The sequence below is a fragment of the Anopheles maculipalpis genome, chromosome 2RL, assembly GCF_943734695.1.
Source record: "Anopheles maculipalpis chromosome 2RL, idAnoMacuDA_375_x, whole genome shotgun sequence".
In the NCBI taxonomy this organism is placed as follows: Eukaryota; Metazoa; Arthropoda; class Insecta; order Diptera; family Culicidae; genus Anopheles; species Anopheles maculipalpis.
The window spans coordinates 92,309,764-92,330,572 of NC_064871.1; positions in this window are offsets into that span (position 1 = coordinate 92,309,764).

The following is a 20,809-nucleotide window of genomic DNA, read 5'->3' on the forward strand; positions in this document are numbered from 1 at the left end:
TAAATTTATTTAAATCTAATTAATTCTTCGCATTTAACCCTTGGGCCGTACAGATGGCAAAGCCCTTTTGTAAAGCGGAACGGCCCATGTGACTGGATGGGTTGAAGATTGGAAGGGCTTCTCCTAATTGATATTGATTCAACCGACAACCTCTGCGCACCATCGGACACCACCACCGCCACCGGGTCAAAGCCATTTACCATTTCGTAGGACATTTAGCATCGGTAAAACTTTCCAACTGAGGCCGAGGGGTCTGGGATTTTGCATGCAATTTGGTGTCCGTTTTTCTGCTACTGCTACTGCCATAACCTCCATCGGCAACTAAAACCTAATGAGATGAGCTGCAAATGGATATTGGGGGATAGTTTTTGTCGTTCGTTACTTTAATCACTTTTCTGGCGGGGTGCGGGAATGTGGGCTGTAGGGTGGTTGTTATGTTGGGCCATAAAATTGACCAGCAACCACATAACGCAAGCGTACGAGGCAGTGAGGAAGCCTTTAGAAATCGAGTTCAAAGAACTCATCCTAAATTTAGAGGGACTTTGATGGTCATTTTGAAGAAACTACAGTAGCTGGACGGTGGATTAGGAGATGCAAAGAATTTCAAATTTGGTTGCAAGTTGAAATTATTTCGGGAGTCACGATACGGCATTTTTGAGTGATCTTAAAACAGAGAAACAGCAAGGTTGGGATAAAAAGCCTTATGGTAAAGGCGCCGGGGATTCACACGGTAAGATTTGACATAACTGTTTGACATCTGAACTGTTACGTGGAGGTTGCAATGATGTAAATGCATCAATAGCATGGCCTCCTAGTCAAGAACTTAAATTGACAGACGCTGCCACTTTGTAGATCGCGTACTCTGTTGATTGGTAGGGTATACAAATTGGTGTCTTCGATAATTTTGACTTTACCAACAGCAATATCTTTTTCTGAGGGCTTCCTGTGACCGAGTCGAGTGTGGGAATCAAATTCGAACCCTTTTTCCTTAGTGTGGACTAACTATCCAACTAATAATTGTATCTATGGTGGTATCAATAACTTACTAGACAGTCATATGGCCGGAATGACCTTACAAAACAAAGAGAAAAAATATCCTTTTTTGATACGGTGATGTTGATGCCAGGCTCATCCTCCTTCAGGAAGGTGCTCGCCAATGATTTGATGGGCACGCGGCGTAGAGGAACAGAACACACGTTATCTGGTAAAACCTGTTGAAGATCAGAAGCAGAAGTGCAACCTTAGACTGAGTTTTCTGGGAACGAATTGGCGACCTCTCCATGTTATCATGACGTACGCAACCCTGAGTAGGCTAGTATGGAGAAGACTTATTGATACCTCGTAGTTGGATACTCTGTCCTCACCATTTCTGATTCTATTTGAACTCCACTCCTATCGTGTGAAGACTTTCCGTATTGGATGTTTAGAAAGATCATTAATTTTAGTCTAAAATATTCCAGAAACTGCGCTTACTAAAGTGACATTTATATTATGCGAAGGGCAAACGATGCAACAAACATTAGTCAACGTTCCAAGAAATTTCAGACATATTGATAGCTTTGAAACTGTTCAAACAAAACAACAACCAACAGCGTGACCTTTTTTCCCCAACCTATCTTTTGGCCTTTTGTTGTGATGCACAAACACGAAAATTAATACAAAGTAGCGTGTTTGCTTGTGTTCGCTTTAAAGACAAACACCCCCAAAAATTTCACACGTGCTCCGTCGTAGCGGGAATCGGCCCGGCCGTGCAACAACAGCAGCAGCAGCAGTTTGTGGTTGATTTTTACGATCGGAAAATCTCATCCCACCACACACACAAACACACGTGCCCTCTATCTCCTCCCAAGCTATCTGCAACTATCTGCTGAAATTGAATCCGTTGTTCAACATTCACCGAACTGACCTCTTGACCCCAGGCGGGTTAACCTCACCAGTACGGCACACGGAAGGCCAGCGGTGTTTAAGTGCGGTGTCGAGCGAAGGTTACATACCAGGTTGTAATGAAAGTTTAAAGATTCATCCACCTTATCCCTAAACCCCCAAGCCACACAGCCCAGGAAAGAGTGAGAGCGAGAGAGAAGAAAAAGCAACGCAAGTTAAGCTTTAGAGGGCTCTGTTTTTTTTTCTTTTTTGAGAAGAAAACTCACGTGCATGCCATTAAACTTTCTTCCACCGCAAAAACGCTTCGTGCGTCTACCGTGTGCAGTTCGGGTGGAATAGCAAACTGAAACCCCTTTTCGTGGATCGTAGTTTTGCGTAGTTTTGTTGAAAGTAATCCTCAACCCCGACGGTTAGAAATTGCTGGATTAGATAAAGTAAAAATGTCTCCATTCCAGTTTTTTTTGTTTGTTTGTGTTTTTAAATTGGATTCCAATATTACGAGGACTTTGCTACACGGCTCTATCGGCATGGCGTATTGAATATTCATTCATATCAGTGATCCCGATCCCATCCCACTAGCGCGCCGGTCATCCGGATACACGCTAACACATGGATGGCTCCTGTGGCGTGATTTTTGGGTCCCACTTTTTTCGCTTTTCTCCCTCTCCCTCTCGCTCTTAAAAAAAATCTCCCCATCCCGAAATCGATCTGCTACCGTGAAGTGTCCCGGCCACGATTGGAGCGAACGCAGGAACAAATTTAGTTTGAACAAGTACACGACAGGTATCGTGTTATGCCTTTGTGTGTCGGTTTTTTTGCCCAAACCCGACAGCTAACAGCCCGTGGAACGGTTTCCCGTGCCCTGTCATCCCTCTGCGCTGGGTTGCAGCCCTTCAAACAGTTGCCCATTCCCGAGGAACAAAAATTCCCCCTTTTTACCGATGGAGTTGGTTATGGAATGGGAGGGAAAAAAAGGTATCGAGAGCTCCCAAGCATTTTTTTTTTTTTGGCAAAGTCAGCATTCAGCAGGTTCACCGAACCTACCAAAACCACCCTGTAAGCTTTGCCGGTTAGTGAAGCTAACCCCACCGCCCGGAGAGCTAAAACATGCAACCTCAATTTCGCAACTAGCAAACAAACCGTTAAAGCTGAGCCGTGAAGACGCGAAGGCGTGAAAATTTCCTTGCTTCGCTCACCATTAACGTCAGCATCGGTTTACACGAATGGAAATCAAATAAATCCGGACATGGCACTTGACGTTTTTGGCCCCTCGTGTGACGGCAGGTATGGCTGCGTGAACCGCCTGGCTGCTCTTTTCCCCTCCACATTTTACCAGTTTTGTTTCTAACTTTTCCTGTGTTTTTCTCGTTTGCTTTTATTTTGTTGCCTCGCTTCGAAACAACCTCACGCCTCACGAAGAGGGTTGCGAGAGATTCGTTCCACATGATCTTTTCACAATTTTACTCACCACATTTTCACGCTTTGTTCGGTTTTTGCGCACCCGTTTCCTATTATTTCCCGATGTTGGGATGTTGGTGGTAAATCATTCTCGATTTTTTTTTATTGTTTTTTTTCTGCTTGTTTATGCGTTTTTATTTATTTTCACTGCTCGGTTCAGCCCTTTCCTTTCAGTGGACCTGGTGGCTGGTGGCGGTGGGTTCGGTTTTGGCTGGAATGTGAAATGCTTGAATTGCTATCCAACAAACTGTCGAACGTAAAGTAAGTGTCGGTGTATCGATGAAGTATATTATAAATTGAATATAAGAGAAAAAAACACCGATGGGAACCACCCATACACACACGCACGGGAGTGCAAAAAAAAGGAAGGTTTTGAAAAACTTATTCAATAAAACTAGGCAGATAGTGACAAAAAAAAATTGACTACGAACCCATCTCGAATAAACACATCTGACAGGTTATTGCTTTTCCGTTATGTTTTTAGACATGAACTATATAAGTCCCCTTCGTTGAAATCGGATAAGCACGTGCAAAACACAAACAAAAACTGTGTGAAACATGAATAGGATTTAGAGAGATTTTCATTAAACATGATGAAAGGTAAGCGCTTTTTCGATTGAATTGTATTCTCTTTCGATAGTACAGGCAAAAACATTCATACTTTTTTTAGCAGAGACATAACGAAGCTCCAGCATTGAAGCATGTGGAAAGGTTTGTGTTGTATTTCTATTAGCTGTCTATGTGTCTATTGCATGCAGAGAAGCCGGTAAAGCAATGGAATTGTTGTACAATAGATGAATCAGGTTCCAGAAATTTTTCATCAACCCAAGCCTCCTGAAATTAATAATTAAACTAATTACACTACAACCGCATTGGGGCTTTAACCTGCTATAAACATCCTAGATACCAGCTGCGAAGAGACTGAGGACAATACAGTACCGTGGCAAGAAATTCACCGTAGCTGCAATCCGCTGACGATGGTCAATTGATCTAAATGCCATTGTTCTCCCGTACACCAACGAGCAACAATAGGACGGAGATTATTAGATAAAAAGCAAATATTAATCTTAAAAGACCATAATAGGGTCAATAAAGTGTCTCGTCACTTGTTCGGTGGACATAGTTGCTGTATGTGATTGGACAGACAGAAGAAAGTGAACATTGACGGCTAAGCCCGTTCAATGAGAAGGATCATCCAGTTGTAAAACTGTGAAAAAGGGTTCTTCTGCAATAACTTGTCAGGTGGTGTCGGAATCGGGGTGCCGTGTTGCACAAAAAGTTGCGTGGTTCAAAGAATTTTCCGTGAGTTTCGGGGACCACATAGGCCCGCAGAAAATTGGTGATAATTCGCTCAGTTTCGGTCCGATTTCTGTTCAATAGCTTACCCGATTCCTCCATGCGTCTTTAGCCTGCGAATTTTTTTAGGGAACACCTCACCCCGATCCCTCAAGCTTCGCTCAGTTATTCTACGAAAAATTTCCTTTGTTATAAATCCGATTACATGGCTTCACTTGGATAGCAAAATCGGAAACTTACCGAACTTAGATTCAATGTGATAGAGGGCTCCAATTTCCACTCCACTTATGGCGCCCCAGAAATACTATATTCGCCATTGAATATAATCGGTTGACGGCCAACTACCTTGCGCGAATCAACAACGGCGACGACAACGTTTGAGTTTTCTGCAGCGAGTTGAAAACTCTGGCAAACTCCTGTTCGGATCAACGTTCAGAACTTATTTTCTACTAATAAAAATCTATCTTGACATCTGTCTGGTTGCCGATACCGACAATTAACCTTCGATATGTGGAGCTTTGGACAACTTCTGTTTGAATGTTTATTAGCCCAGAAGCATTTAAGGACTTTGGATAGGCGTACTGATTAGTCCTGAAGTTAGCTTTAAATAATTTATTTCAACACAAGCTGTGGAGAGATAGCAACAGTTATCAAACATATGAATCAGACTTCATCAGGAAACGAACACGCTACGTATTTGCTTACCCTCATTCAGACTGGATTAATTAATGAAGGGCTTCAGATCAATCATGATTTGGTAGTATTTATTTGTACCGTTGCTACTAGCTTACTGAAACGATAAATTAACCCACCAGATACCGTATGGTTGTCATAACTCGAACCAGATAGACAAAAAAGGTCAGATAAATTTTCGCACAGGGGAGTAAAAAGCATACATCATTCGTACAGCAAAACAAAACAACCTGGAGAAAGCTGATCGTATGCATTTTTATGATTGGTTTGAGCTGTGGGGTACAAACACACAAAAGCTATGGGCATAATACTTCACAAGCAAAAACAAAACGGCAGGCCCAAATATTACCAAACAAACAAAAGAAAAGCTTCCAAAAATAAAGAGCTGTGCACCCCAATGTGTGTGTGTGTGTCAGCCCATTTCGTGACGACTGCTGGTACCATCGCCACATCCATCCCGCAATCGGCTGGCAATCTGTCGCGCGTACTTGCGGATGCGTGGTAAAATATTGTCCAAAAATGATTGCACAATTTCGAAACTTCAAAATGTTTTCATTCGGACGAGCAGTGAATGCAGATAAATTCTCCCAAAAGTATTCCCACCCTCACCGGTGTGTGTCACCGGTGCAACATCCGCCCAATCGATCGCAACGGGGATCGAACCCGATGGGTTGCACTTTTTGAACCGGTGTTTCCCATTTTCCCGTCGTCCATGTTTTGTTGCACGCTCGTACATTATGGCCGGCTGTTCCGTTTCTCCGTTCCATATGGCAACGGGTTTTATCTTGCCAGTTGCAAAAATAGTTTTATCGAAATAACTCGTAACTTGGCCGCGTGTTTCCAGCGCGTTGAGCGTTGTGATTCTTTTCATCCTCAAATATCGGAACGTTTGTCGGTAAGGTTGTGTCCTTTCGCGCATCAGCAGACGACGCTTATCCGATTGCAACGGGGCATGGGACCTGGAAAACGGTGGCGAGGGGGGTGGGGAATCATGTCTCATTCCATCCTGCCGGGTCGAACGTCACGGATATACATATATACACACACACACAAACCGAGGAATCGTAGCACCGCGTGTAGATGGATTTTTCCAAACCACGGTTCCTGCCTGATGGGAACGCAAACCCCACCGCGTTTGGCGTTTGACGATTTGCCGTGTTGACGTATCGTGGATTGGCTTCTCGCTCGAAACAACCATTTGCTACGGCTGCATCGCCGGCATCGCGATCGCGTGTGCACGCATTTGTCTGTCCCCCCTGTTTTTTTGTTTTGTTCCACTCTTGCTGTCGCTGCTGCTGTTGTTAATGCTGTTGTTTACCAAGCGCTAAGCAAATCGGAAAATGGGGTGGAGGGGGGGGGGAATGAACAGACATTGAGTGGAAGCGGGAAGTTTCGCGCTAGGTGCCACGATACAAACGGATAGCCGCAGACAACCGGTAGCAAACAAACATAGCCACAACCCACCCAGCCAGCAGTGTGGCAGCGTTCGGTGGTGGGAAGTGGCTTTCTGTCGCGCGTGTCCACGGTGAGACACAGCTGGAAAGGAACATGGGAGAGCAGTATAGAAGGATGTGAAGAAAAAAAGACGAGGGAATTAGAAGTACAGTATGATGGGTTATTGATTGTTATTACTTCAATCCAGCAGTCGTCCACAATCCATCCGCAAACAGAAAAGGGGTTTTGATTTTTTTTTTTTGTTTGCAGATTTGTACATTTTATTTGCTGTACATTTTTTTTTGTGATTTCTTTGTGACTCATGCGTAGACCTTTTGATGTGAGCGGGTGGGGCAAAATGAACAAAAACAACTGCCCCGGTTTAAGTGGGTAATCGTTTAGAAATCCGATTATGTCTGTATATGACAATGCAATTTCCAGTGAAAAGACAGTGAGGAAAGCTGATTCAAATGAAGTGTGCCTTTTGGGTTCGATTTCTGGCACAAGCTGTTTGATCAGACTATTTCTACAATATTCTTAAAATATTTATTTTTTACCTATTCAATTTTATTGCTTTATTTACTCAAATGGTCGTGGGTATGCTTTCAATCCGATCGCCTGAGACCTGAGTCCTGTTTTAGCTCTAAATTGTTCAAAAGTCTGCCATGCTCTAGCTTCCTCAATTTCAAGAACTCAAGAACAATTTCCTCTCGAACGCGGCGTATGTAAGTTTTCTTCTTCTTGGGCTGCTAAGGCTAAGGGAAATGATCAGGTCGCTGATGCTTTTTCCAGGACATTCCGTCCAGGGCTGTAGTCCTCCATCCACGGCTACATCTAATCTCCAACCATGAATATTGAAACTATTCTTCGCGACAGATGTTTCGAGTATAAAAGATTCATCAATCTTTAGTAAGCACAGCTAGAAAACAACATAGAACGTAACTCAACATCTATTTGGGCTTTGGTCCCAGATAAGTAAAGCTTTATACAACTTCACAGGTGTGATCACCAGTGGCTGTTCTTCTTCTAAGCGACCTGAGTGGCTGCGTGGAGCCCTGGCTCAAAAGGGACCGTATAAGGGACCTAATATCTTCATGTTAAATGCTCCGGTCACACTATGAATCGTCGTTAAGGGTAATCAACTAGTTGTCATTCTGAAAAAACTTGGGCGCGATCTTACCGACCCGATTGCCGTTAAGATGCTCCTTACAGCTCCTTAGTTCGGTCTGTGGTGGAATATTCATCCGTGGTGTGGTGACCCATATCGGCACGCTCGTTGGCGCGCCTGGAATCCATCTAGCGCAATATTTACACGGTTTGCGCTGCGTGGATGGAGTGTCCTGAGGTGGACTAGTCGCTGAAGTCGCTGAAACAGCGGAATTGTAACGCGCAGAGACTTTTTGTCGCAGGTCTCGCCGGCGCTGCTCTGTGCTATCAACAATTACGCCCCGGCAAGATCGCTCCGTGCTAGATCACTTCTTGACGTAGGGGCACGTCGTACTCGTTTCCGTTCCTCGCCATGTGCCGCGAATTTAACGCTGTGTGTGATCATTTTGAACCAGACCTGTCGCGCTCTGCGTTCCTTAACTGTAGACGTACAGTGCGGCCAATTACATGTTGAATGTAAAAATGTAAATGTTAACTGTAATTGTAAAAAGTAAAAAAAAGACGCTCCGAGGGGGCCATATATGGTCCGTTGCATGAAGATTTCATGTCCTCCCTTCGGGACGCCCCAACAGACTTTCCGCCTGGGGCCTCCGAAAGGCTGGATTCGCCTCTGGCGATCACTTATCTGTACATTACCCTTGCATTGAACATTGCATGTTTTAGCAGATTTGTTCGTCTAATCACAATCATTATGGCGATCTTAGTGATCTTTGAACCGAGCCTAGCAGAGTTGATATACTGAAGATGGTCCTCGAGGTTTCCATTAGTTGACTGACGGTTCACCAGCACCAGGTTGAAGAGTAAACAGATAAGACAGATCGCCCTTAATATTCCATCCACCTTCATATGAATTTATAATGCTTACAATAACATAGTTTTGCCTTGGCATTGCAGTAATATGTGGCTTCAAATTCAATGAAGAGACGGCAAGAGTATAGCTGCTGCTTCGCCATTTTATTTTCCAGAAAGTGACCACATGGAGAGTATATTATATTAAAGGCCTGGACAAGCTGGACTTAATTTTAGTCCCAGAAATAGTCCTAGACACGGTAGAGTGTTGTGTCAGACTTTTGATCGTCATCTTTCACGTTATACATTGAAGAAAGTAAATAAAAAGTAATAGCACAGTGGACATTTCTACCACACTTCAAGCAAAAGTTTCGCTCACTCTCACCCTCTCTCTCTCTCTCTTGATTAATTTAATTTCGTGCATGTTATTCAATCACTTGCCCTTCGGTCGAATATCATTTCTCATCTTCATAATTTAATTTTGCTCACAAGAAAGCAGAACAAATAGTCAACCAAGTCAACATGCGAAATCAACTTTTCGTGCCAACCGTTATCGTGGCGGGAATGGTACCTAAATTAAATGCTTTCTTGCGTTGGTGCTGTGTCACAAGACGGTGAGCGTGTGTGGGTTGTGTGACGCCGAGTGCACGCGGGCTGCAAACAAATTACAAGAAAGTGTGAATTACCGTTCAGGTGAGCGCCCTATGACACACCAACAGCAACGGGGGGATGAGGGCACTTGTTTATAATCGTAAGTGTGTACCAGGGCGAAAACGAACCACTACAACTAAGTGTAACCATAAGTTAAATTAGCACCAGTACTGTTCGTGCGCGAGCAAGTGCGCACCTTCCGTACAATCAACTCACGCATTTGGCTCAAAACCACGCCAAAGTGTCCTTTTTTCCTCGAGCAGCCGGTCGACGGCGATACCGAGGCGAAAAGTTTCAACGACAACAGCACCAATAACGTGCACACTGTTTTGTCAAGATAAAACTTTTCTCCCTCCCCAAACCTTCCCGTGCCACCCGTTTCACTAGAGCAGTCCCGTCCCAAAGTTCGGAATCGGTATTTGTCGATGGAGGAAAAAAAAAAGCATGGAAATTCTGCACGGCAAAAATAACGCTGGAATGGGGCGGGAGAAAATTATTGTCCATTTTGGCCCCCGTAAGTGTCCAGAGCGAATGTGTGTGTGTGTGTGTGTGTTGCAGCAGCGATCGAACGGAATGATGCGGGCGTGTGAAACCTTCATGAACTTGTAACATTAATATTGCTTCATGCTATCATACACGTAACATACAAAGTCACTCCGGCATTGGAAAAGTCGGGCCCGGGCTTTGGTCGGGGCGCTGTTGGACTAACTTTTGCCATTCCGGGAAGAATGTCAAACAGTAGATACATTGGAATGGAGCGGTAGGAGAAGGAGAGGAAGTGAAGAACAGAATCATAATGATCCTATCGCACTTTTTTGGCCAAACTCTCCCACACACATACACACTTAAGTGGGAAGCGATGGTAAGTAAGGGAGTAGGTGGTATTACACTAGCCCTGGACGGAAGCGTGTTCGTGTTTGTGTTTCTGCTCAGCGCAATAGTTTCGCCATGATGCATTTTTCATACTATGTTCGTAAAGGATTATTATTGCTCATACATATTGTTTCCCCAGAAAAGTGTGTCTGTTTTTTTTTTGCTTTGTTTTGATTTATTTAGTTTAATGTTTAGTGGCAAAAGTTTTTTGAACAAAGTTTTTAAGGCTTACCAGTAGCCGGTACTTGGTTTTTCGGAGTAAATCTTTTGAATAAAAAAACATTAACATTAAATAATAAATAGCTCTTTTCAAATATTACTATCGTTGGGTATGTGGAGCTTCTCTTTAAATAAACACGTTATTTTGATCTGACTCATCAAAAGCTTGAAATGATGTTATTTTTTGCATGATTTGTAATTTTTTCCATTCCATATTTCGCATTTTTATTTGCCCTTTCGGAAGAGATTAACGACATTTTGACCAGTTTGGCATCTGCAGCACGCCATCAGTGCTGGGAGTGCTGTTTTATATTCGAACCATGAAATCCAGCAGACACCCAGCCAGGGTCGGCTATTAAGTTGCTCCAACAAGCAGTGCTCCCGGTCCCGGAAGCAAAGCGGAAACTGCACTGACCCTCGCTTTTTTTTTTGTCCTTCTCTTCTCACTCACTTTCCCACACTCAACTCAATTGTCGTTTAAGGAAAAACGGAAGCTAGCATGAACAAAAAAAAACCTTCTTTATCCAGCAAAAATATGTTCCAAACTCACCAACAGCATGAGTTCGATCATTCGCTGCGTGCATGAGCACGGGGCACTCGTGTGCATGAGTTTGCATTGCTGATGTTTTATTGATTTTATCCCCAACTCTGGCCATCTTCTTGGTTAAACCGCCCTGTAATGTTCAATAAATGGCCACCCTTGGTGGGTGGAACATCTTCCTTCCCCCCTTCCGCGACACGAACATGGGAAATGAATTCGGTTCAATGCAAACAAATCACCCTCACCGCCTCAGATCTGCTTCAATGGCAGCGCGTGAATCTAAAGTCCATCAAATGTAACCGAATGGCACGCCTGAAGGTATGCAAAAGCGCAAAGGTGGAATAATTATTCCATCAAATGGCTACAAACTATGGTTTAATTAAAATTTTACCTTTCTCAGCAGAAGCCTTTGTGCTTTCTCCTTCTTCTTCGCGTTCCCGAATCCCGTTGCATTGCTTGAACCCCGCTCGCCCCACACGAACAGCGGGGGGGCGGTAACCCTTCAACGGGCGGACCATGCCAATGGTTCATGTACACGTCCGAACGGCAACCGTGCGTGCTGTCAGTGGAAAATTGCTCTGACAATCGGGACAGCAGCAGCACAGAAATAAGTAACATCTGTGGTACAAATTTCCTGCACCATTGTGTCTGTATGCCATCCCTTTTTGGGCCAAGCGTAAGATTGTTTTAGAGCAGAAAACTCAACCCCGGGGCCACGCCAGCATCGGGCGGGGTGAAAGTGGACACAATGGTGTAAGCGTGGAAGCTCATCTCCTTAGCCCTTGGGTGGACAGCAGCCAGCATTCGGATGTGGTTTGATGTATGGAGATTATTAAAATATAGTGTTGGTGAATTTAATTTAATTTTTTTTCGTACTTCCTAGTTTTACTCAACTTTGCATTTCCTCTTTCAGCTTCTTTTTTTCTTTCTTTTGTTTTCCTTTTTTTTCTCCTTATTGCTCTTCTTTCTTTCTTCTCCTTCTAGTGCTGATTATAATTCTTGTTACATATTTTCTCTTTCGCTTTAATATTTCTCATTACCTTATTTGTGTATATTGTAAAGTTTACTGTTAAAGCTACTCTTTTATGATTGAGTGTTTCAGTGATCTGTTGTCATCTTTTGCTTCATTTTTATCTTCAAATGCTTTCCCATTTGTTCTTATTGTTAGCTGACAACTGTCCTAAGATTCACTCTCATTTTTATGGAGCTGTGGTCCAATCGGCTTTATTATTTCCTCTCTATCTTATGCTGCTATGTAGTGCGTTACACATTGTTTTGCCTACCAATTAAATTCATCATTCCTCTCCGTCAAACCCAAGATGCAAGCGTAACGTGTCAGGCATATCAAAATTTATTACTCATGTTTTCAGTTCAATTTAATCACATAATCTGTTCTACGAACACTAGCCCAACTTTACGATAAAACAACCCCATTATACCAACCCCAGCACCCATCAAGCCGCACACACACGCAAACATTAAGGGTTAACCGAAAGTTTCATCCGCTTGGAAGCTGGAAACTATGGAAAAGGCTTTCCAGCGTGCAGTGCGCGGCGCGGCCACAGCACCCCGAACAAAAGTCAAAAGAGTAATTCATAACTTTTGCCAAGTATGTTACCGAACAGAACCTTGGCAGTTGCTGCCGCTCGTTTTGCCACCGTGTGCCGTGATCGAGCTGTAGATGTAACCCGGTCTCTACCGCACAGCTGGTGCGCCCGTTTGCACAAGGAGTGGTTCATTTTAATTCAAAATTTAATAAGATAATACGTTAAAATTAATAGCCCCAGTGGTGGTGCAGTGTAGAAGCCTTCCCGCGTGTGTTTGGGGGATGATTCACCCTTTGGACACCGGAGGATGACACGCATTGCCGGCGACAGACGACACGGCGCGGATGGGTTGACAATTTTTATCCAAAACCAGAATGATTAATTATGCATCGTTTATTAAAAATCGGCCTTTGCCCCGTGTCTAAAGGTGTCTTCTAGCGAAGTTAGCCACCCGGAAGAAGGCACCGGCAGGGCCATGTAATGGAGGGGTAAAGAATTTAAATGACAAAAAATACCAAACCGGTAAAAATGTTCAAGAAAATTAGAAGAAAAACACACACACACACACACACCATGGGATAACATCAGCAAGGATCGCTTGGTTTGAGTTTGTTCCTTAATCCCATAACTCATTGCGGAATGAGCGGGCGCGCATTGTACTGTCAGTTTCGTTTTCGCGTTGGGTTTAGGCCGCTGTTGGCGTGTTGGGGGCCAAACAAAAACAGAAACACCCACACACACACACACAGGATCAAGCGGTTTTTACTAATCGAAATCATTACAGCACAACTTTTCCACCTTTAACGCTGGGATTTTTTTTTGTGTGTTGAAATTATGCCCTTTTCTCTGGTTCTCGATCGTGGGAAGAAGACTTGAAGCGGAAGTGGAAGACGCAAAATAGGGAGTGGAAATGATGAGAAAAAGTTTGCAATTGGTAGAAAAGCACAGAAACAAGAGAAAACCCCTCGTTCCACAACTCAAACCCGGCGCATAAAGTGACAGGCCTTTGGAGTTTGTTTTCTCTGCGTTGGAGGATTGGCTTTTGCCACCTTTTGCGCCAGGTGAACAGTACAATGCTCACCGGCTTCGGCTTCAACTTTAACTTCGGATGCTGTAGACATGAGGATAAAGGCGTATCCTCTAATCCCAAAACCACTGCCACCGCTTCTTTCCCCCGTTTGCTCGCGTCCACCCCCCAAAAAAACACACGACATGACACGATTCCGGCTTCGCACACCAACCAACCAAACTGTGAAGCTACTACAGGTTAATTGCGTTTGTTTGTTTGTTTGACTTTTGGACTTTTCCCAGGCTTACTTTTGTTTATTGAATACCATTTTGATGCCATTTACGGTAGTCGCTGGAAATTGCTTTCGGTTGTTGGTTTTGTTATTCACTTGCCTTCTGTGCTTTGTTTGTGTGCCCGTTTTCCACTCGATTTGGGATTCGGTTCGCGACGCTGCTTACCGACAATGTGAACGCTACTGATTAAACGATTTTCATTGAAGGGCGCTAGTGGCCTTAAGTTTGATAGACTTTTGAATGGGGAGGGGGGGGGATGCCCGGTGTGTATGAGTTGCACTTCGGATTCCGGTTCCTTTTCTATTTAACGACCAGTACAATGCAGCTCGACTGGGGCAGAGATTGCAAACTGAGGTTTTTTTTTTTTTTTGTTGTGCAAAGCGAGAAAGTAATAGTAGTAATTTCACAACCGCTGTTGTGAAACTGTCGGATTATCTGTACCCGTAATCGGTCTCATTAAGATGAAATGGGGCTCAGTTACAAATTGCTAAATCATGAGACAAATTACGGGACGCTGGTTCATTGTCAGTTTGTAGTAGTGTCGCTCGGTTTATCGTAATGGGTGTCTTTTCGATGTCATTCATAATGAAACATTTTTAAAGAGTATTAAACTGTTTTTAAAGAGTAAGAGTACATAAATATTAAATGACTCTTTACCGGGTATTTTATGGAAGTTAATTTTCAAATTTCGAGAGCTTTGAGCGATTTTTGTTCCAATCTTTGACACGTTTTATGTAAAGAAAATTGGAAAACTATTGGACAACACTGATGCAAGTCAAAACAGGTCGAAACAGGTTCCACAGGTTGAGAACAAACTGCACCAGAAGCTGCCAGAACATCAAGATAGCGAGGGACTAAAGCCAGCTAGAAAATAGCCGCAATTTACTAACTTCATAAAAATCACATTGGTTTGAAGTCATTTCCTTCTCGAAACCGCGAGAAGGTGCCTTATCGCGGGAGGGCACGAACGATTCGCTGATAATTCCAACCGTCATCCAAGATTTTATATCCCTATTTTTACTGAGGGTCTGCATCATTACACGAGAGGACACCAAGTCCCGAGTGTGCCTGAGAGTGTCGACTGTGTGTAAGGTTTGTTTATTTCGGGGACTTGAGCGTGGCTTGTCCGCAGATCTTGCCTGCATAAATACAAGCGTGCTACAAGATTTTATAGGTAGACTCAGCTCACAAAACTCAAAAAAGGTCCGAAAGTAGGCATCATTCCAGCCCAGCCCAGCAAATCACAAATAGGAACATTGGGCGATCTTCCAATACACCACAGAAGATGATTTATGTCATCCGAGCATATCGCTGGAGTTGCGCATCCAATGCAAAATGATTAGACCTCATCCTAGACAGCATCTGGAAGAACGCAAGTTCTCCTGGGATGCCGTAGAATAAAAGCTTCAAGGACACTCCGGAAGGAGATCGAATTCAAGAACCTCTTGCAATAAAATTCATGTCTTCAACACTTCTATTTCATAATTTTCTTATCGATTTTTTACTTAATGTTGTTATTTTTTTCTGTTATTTTTCCAGCAGAATATCAACCGTACAAGTTTTCTATTTCTTTACCATTTCACAACAGTTAACAATTATTATCGTTAACTCGTTAACAATTATTATCCTCTTCACACAAGCTGCACTTTCCGCTAGAGTTTAAGTGCCCGTAAATTGAAATCGCAAAAAGCACTCAAAAGAAAACGCGACATTCAACAGACAGACAGACCCACTGGCTAACCCTAATTGTCATAGCCCGACAGCAACAACAACAAAAAAAAAAAAAAAGGTAAATCTTGGGAGCCAAAAGCAAGAAACCAGAAATTGGTAGCCACAAAACATCACCTGCCAAAACGGAAGGCGCAATAAATGAATGAGTTTAGAATCTTTCCCACCGGCAAAACCCATCTGGGACTCGACCATTCGACTCCATTTTCCGAACCAAACCATCAGGAGAGCTTTCCATCAAAAAGATTATCTTGTACCTTTTTTTTTTGGGGTGGGGGGGGCGGTTTGTTTTGTTATGATAATGGCAGAACGAAGGTGAACTATAGACAAACCCCCGAAAATACATCATCATGAACCTCATGAAACCAAGCGCGGTCAGCATTAGTGCAGCGGGATGGAATTTATGTGTTCTTCACCCTTCCCGGCGGTGTCGGAAAATCCTAACGCCCGTTCTCGTTCGTCCCGAGGAAAACCTCAGCAAAACAAAGACGAAAAAGGAAATACAGACATACACACACACACACAAAACGACAAAACCGGTTGAACACAGAATAAACGGCTGTCCGATTACTTTATTTGAACCTTACCCTTAGCCTCCCTTCCACATAATAATTAGTTACATTCTTTTCCTGGGGTTTTTTTTTCCTATGTCCGTGAAGCAGCTAAGAACCGCAAGGCAAGGCAGGCAAGGCACTAGAGAAATAGACCGGGGGAAAAAAACTAAACCTCCGAAACATATGCTAAACTGAAATGGTTCCGCAAATGGAAGCATATCATTTGAAGCTTCGCTTTTTTCCTCTGTTGCTGATCGCTCTTTTGCTATCGGTCCGACGTCGCAACGACGGGCAAAGCGAACCAAGCCAAAACCTTAATGGCAAATCACGAGGACACTTGATTCTATCGGTTCGCCTGTTCGCCGAAGCGCACATGCAACACACGACGCTTCCAACCAGCACTGGCCGGCACCAAAGAGAGTAGGTGGACCGAAGAAATGTATATTAACAACAGTAGCACAAGAGAAAGCAAGGGCAGAAAGAAATGGAAAATTGCAACACACAAAAAAGAAACATCAGGAAAAACACTGCTCCACCCCTGGTGGTGGTGGTGGTCCGCCCGAGAAAATGGTGCAATTATTCGGTACGCTCCATTTAGCATATTAATAATCTACGTTTGGCACGAACGAAACCCGAGCTCGAGCTAGTTCCTGCTTGGTTCTCGCTCGCCATTCTCGCCGGAGGAGAGCGAGCGATTTAAGCGAGAACGGAAAATGCGCGTGCATATTAGTGCACGAGGGCAAAACTGGCCAGAGCCGGATAATGCGCATGGGTTTGAGTAAAAAACAAAAGTGAAATAAAAATTCCAAGCCCATAAATATTCTGCACACTACCCCCTAAAGCTGATGTTTCGTAGTGTGGCCCGGGAAGTGGCCAACTAACACATTCGTGCCTAGAGCACGTAGATATGTATGTGTGTTTGTGTGTTTTTTTTCAGAGAAGGAAGTCGGAAAAATTAAGTAAAATTCCTCTCACTCAGTCGTTGTACAAGTGAAAGGGGTGAAGTGAAAATAAAGGGAGCAGGTGGAATGCCTTGCACAAAAGCCACAGATGGTGTCATTAAATTTAAATTTGCACACATACAAATACACACACACACAGAAGAAAAAGAAGAAAACAAGAAAGAAGTACCCAAAAACCCGAGTTCTCAGAGTTTTGTTGCTGCAGTCCAAAGCAAACAACTCCAACAGCGGTTTTCTAGGTTTGTGGAGAGCTTAGAGAAGAACCGTATTACCTTTCCTGGGGGAGGAGGGGGGGGAAGTATAGGGTGGCAAGGTAGCTGTGAAAGAGAGGGGGAGAAGGGGTTAAGGAAGGAAGGAAGCGGTAATTTGCTCTAAATTTTGCTTGTTTCTTAACCGAAATCCGCTGGACTGGCTGCTGCTGCTGCTGCTGCTACTACTACTGCCGGGTGGCCAACGACACGACACAAGCAAGATAAAATGGTACTATCCAGGGAAAGTACCACAGCAGTTGTTTTAACGTGACTTTTTCTTCTGCGTCTTCTTCTCCTTTCTTCCTTCTCCCACGTGATCAAAGCGACTTGGTGGTCTTGGTGCAATCATTGTGATCTCTCTCGCGCGCGCACCCTGCCTTGGGTTTTGCGGTTTTGTTGTGAAGTTGTCCTTGGAGGTTGTGTGTGTGTGTGTTCGTGTATGTGCGGGGGGGTTTTACTACGCTATGGACAACAAAATTAAGTGCCACCATCTTCGTTTGCTTTATCAATTTGGCATTAAGCATTTGTGTCCCGTTTCATTTCGCATTCGTAAATGAGGGCCGCTTGTAACAAACCGTTGCAGCTGCAACATAGCAGGAAAATTGCACTCAATGCAAGTGCAGCGTCAAACGAGTCAAGTAGTGATACAAAGTTTTCGTACTAGTTTGGCGTTTGCAATAAGCAGATGTTTTTGGAGAAGATTTATTTTATAGAAGAAACAAGATAGGATGCCTCTTTTTTTGTTCCCTTCTCTCTTTCCAGTGTGCGTCGAGAGCTGAGAGGGTGCGCCAACTTTCAAATGTCATGTGCCGTTGCATTGTGGCACGTTGCGGTATTCAACCGAACCTGCCCTGGGTGAAACTTTGCATCAGGACTTTTCAAACTTTATTCAAACTTCTGCGTCATGGGACGGGGGGAATGGCTTTCCTTTGCGTGATCCTTGTGGTGTAATATGCTCATACATACTAAAAGAGAACTATGTATCAAAATTACTATCTAATAAAGGGAATTATTTCGTTCCTGATCATATGAAGATGAAGCTTTTTCTTTTTGGTTTATTATTTAACATTTTGAATGGTTAAAATATTGACAAATTTTAGTAAATATTATGCCCTGGCCATCACTGTTAAATAAACAAAAATGTTTCGTTAGTGAACAATTGTCCAAAAAATGCTCACCAATGGAGGCGCTCGGTGTCTTACCCATTGGTAGTTCAATGTTTTAAAAAATATTAGTGAATTTTTCATGCAAAAAAAATGAATAAAACTGAAGCAGAAAATATGCTACGAACGCTCCCGGAACGAACGAATCCAACCATAACTCTGACCGGTTGCCACCTTCATACACAGAAATGCTTTCGCACCGAGAGCAGCATTTCAATAATTACATTCTAACGTACGACGGTGTCGAGGGCGGGTGTTGGTTGTTCAAACCAACCGAAATAACAAAAACAACAAAAAAAAGGCCGTGTACCAGAAATGTGCATTGGTTCCCAGCGACACATATCTATCTCGGGGCCAGCGTCTGCCAGCGCTCGGGCACGTATCGTGGCACGTGTATCGTACAAGGGTTGTTGAATAGAAAAATTCATAGCTGGAAGTAGCAACAGCAACACACCAAAAAAAACACACACACACACATATTGTCCCCTCCGAAACATTCCCGTTTGCAAGTGTGATGTCATATTTTCGGACCAGAACAAACATCCCAACCCGTTTGGGGTGGGTAAATGTAACAGCGAGAGGAAACAAAACAATATAAAATGAAAATAAAACGAAGTAAGACACGAAAGCTCGAGACAAAGTTTAATTTAAACTTATCACTCACGTGGGGATATTCGACTGCTGTCTGCCGAAACCAGCATCAACCTTACCAGAGCGTGGCCAGAGCTGGAAGGTGGGAGTGAGTTTCAAAATCGACAGCGGGTCGGTAGGTTTTTGCAGATGGAGAAAGAAGCGTACCGTACGTGGTGTGTGCGACTTGTGTCTCACCCGGGAAACTCTGGGAACCGAGCAGATTATTGCTTGTGCTTTGTGGACAAAATTTTGCACAGCAGCAAACTAGAACCCAACAAAACACGGAACAGTAGCTTTACACATCGTACGACCAATCCTGTTTCATAATTAACCTTTGACTGGAAAATGGTCGTTGTTCTACAATAATGGTATGCCCATTTTCAATAAATTAATGGCATCTCTCCGTGGCGGATTCGGAAAAACAGAAGAAAGACACGCTACATCCGCATCTCTGTGTGTGATACGTGTTGAAGCTTTTTCCGATTACACACCGAAGAAGGTAATAACAATCATTCATTTTACACCGGCTGTGGTTTGCTTGATGGCTAGGTGGCTGTAAGCGGCACCAGAAGCAGCAGCCAAACCCAGCCAAAACCCATTAATTAACTGTGATGAAGCTTTGCAGTTTACACATCTAGATTAAACCGTTTGAAAACCACAACACACCGTCACTGCTTCAAACATTTATGAGGGGATTTTTTTATTACTATTATGGCTGTTTCATTCACCATTCTAGGAGGGGATGGAAAACACATGAAGGAAGGATTAAGATTAATTTTTAATCGGTTGCGTTCGTAAATGATTGTGCACAATTTAGTTCTTAAAGCGTTCGTTAAAGCATTAATACAACGTAAAAACTATAGTTAAATTTTAATTGCTTCCAGGAGAAGCATTTCTCATTTTCAAATTAAAGCAAACTGCTCTTCAGCAGCAACCGGGCCACAATCTAAAACCAAACCTTCGCAGAAGACTCGTGCGATCTTTGATAAACTTTTAACCAATTGCTTGATAATACGCCCCACAATTCTCTAGACACTCTCACACGTGCTACACAATTCTAAACACCAGAAATTAAGTTTCTCCTTCCCTGTGGGATTTCTTACCAAAAACTATCCCATTGTGACAATTTGTGGCCCTTATCGGCGTCATACGCCCTATGGCTTCATCTTTGTTCCAGCTGCTTCCAGTGTACGTTTAGAAATTGGTTGGGATAAATAGACATAATCAAACAAGCGGTACACATCGTGCGACAAACCATGTGTTAATAACGAAATTTTCACCTAGATCTTTAGCAAAAACTACAAAACATCTGTCGTCTTCATTTGCCAATCTGCCTTTCTGGTTCGTTAAAATATTTTATTTAATTTTTTTATGAAAAAATTTTCCAAAAACTTTGAAACTTTGGGTGTTTCTGTAGCTCGGTTTGAAAAAAATTAATTGATTGAAATTTAATTTTAAAAACAATTTTGCTTAACTTCCCTAACGGGCAAACCCAAAACACTAGGCACCAGGCGTCTCCATCGGTCGCTTCCTAATTGAAGCTTTATTTATCTCGACTTTTTCTCATTTATTTATTTAACAAAAAATCTAATAATTTGTCTGTCAAAAAGTAAGCAAAACTTCCCCACTGTGCAACCTTACGAAACGGGAAAGCGCACTGTACT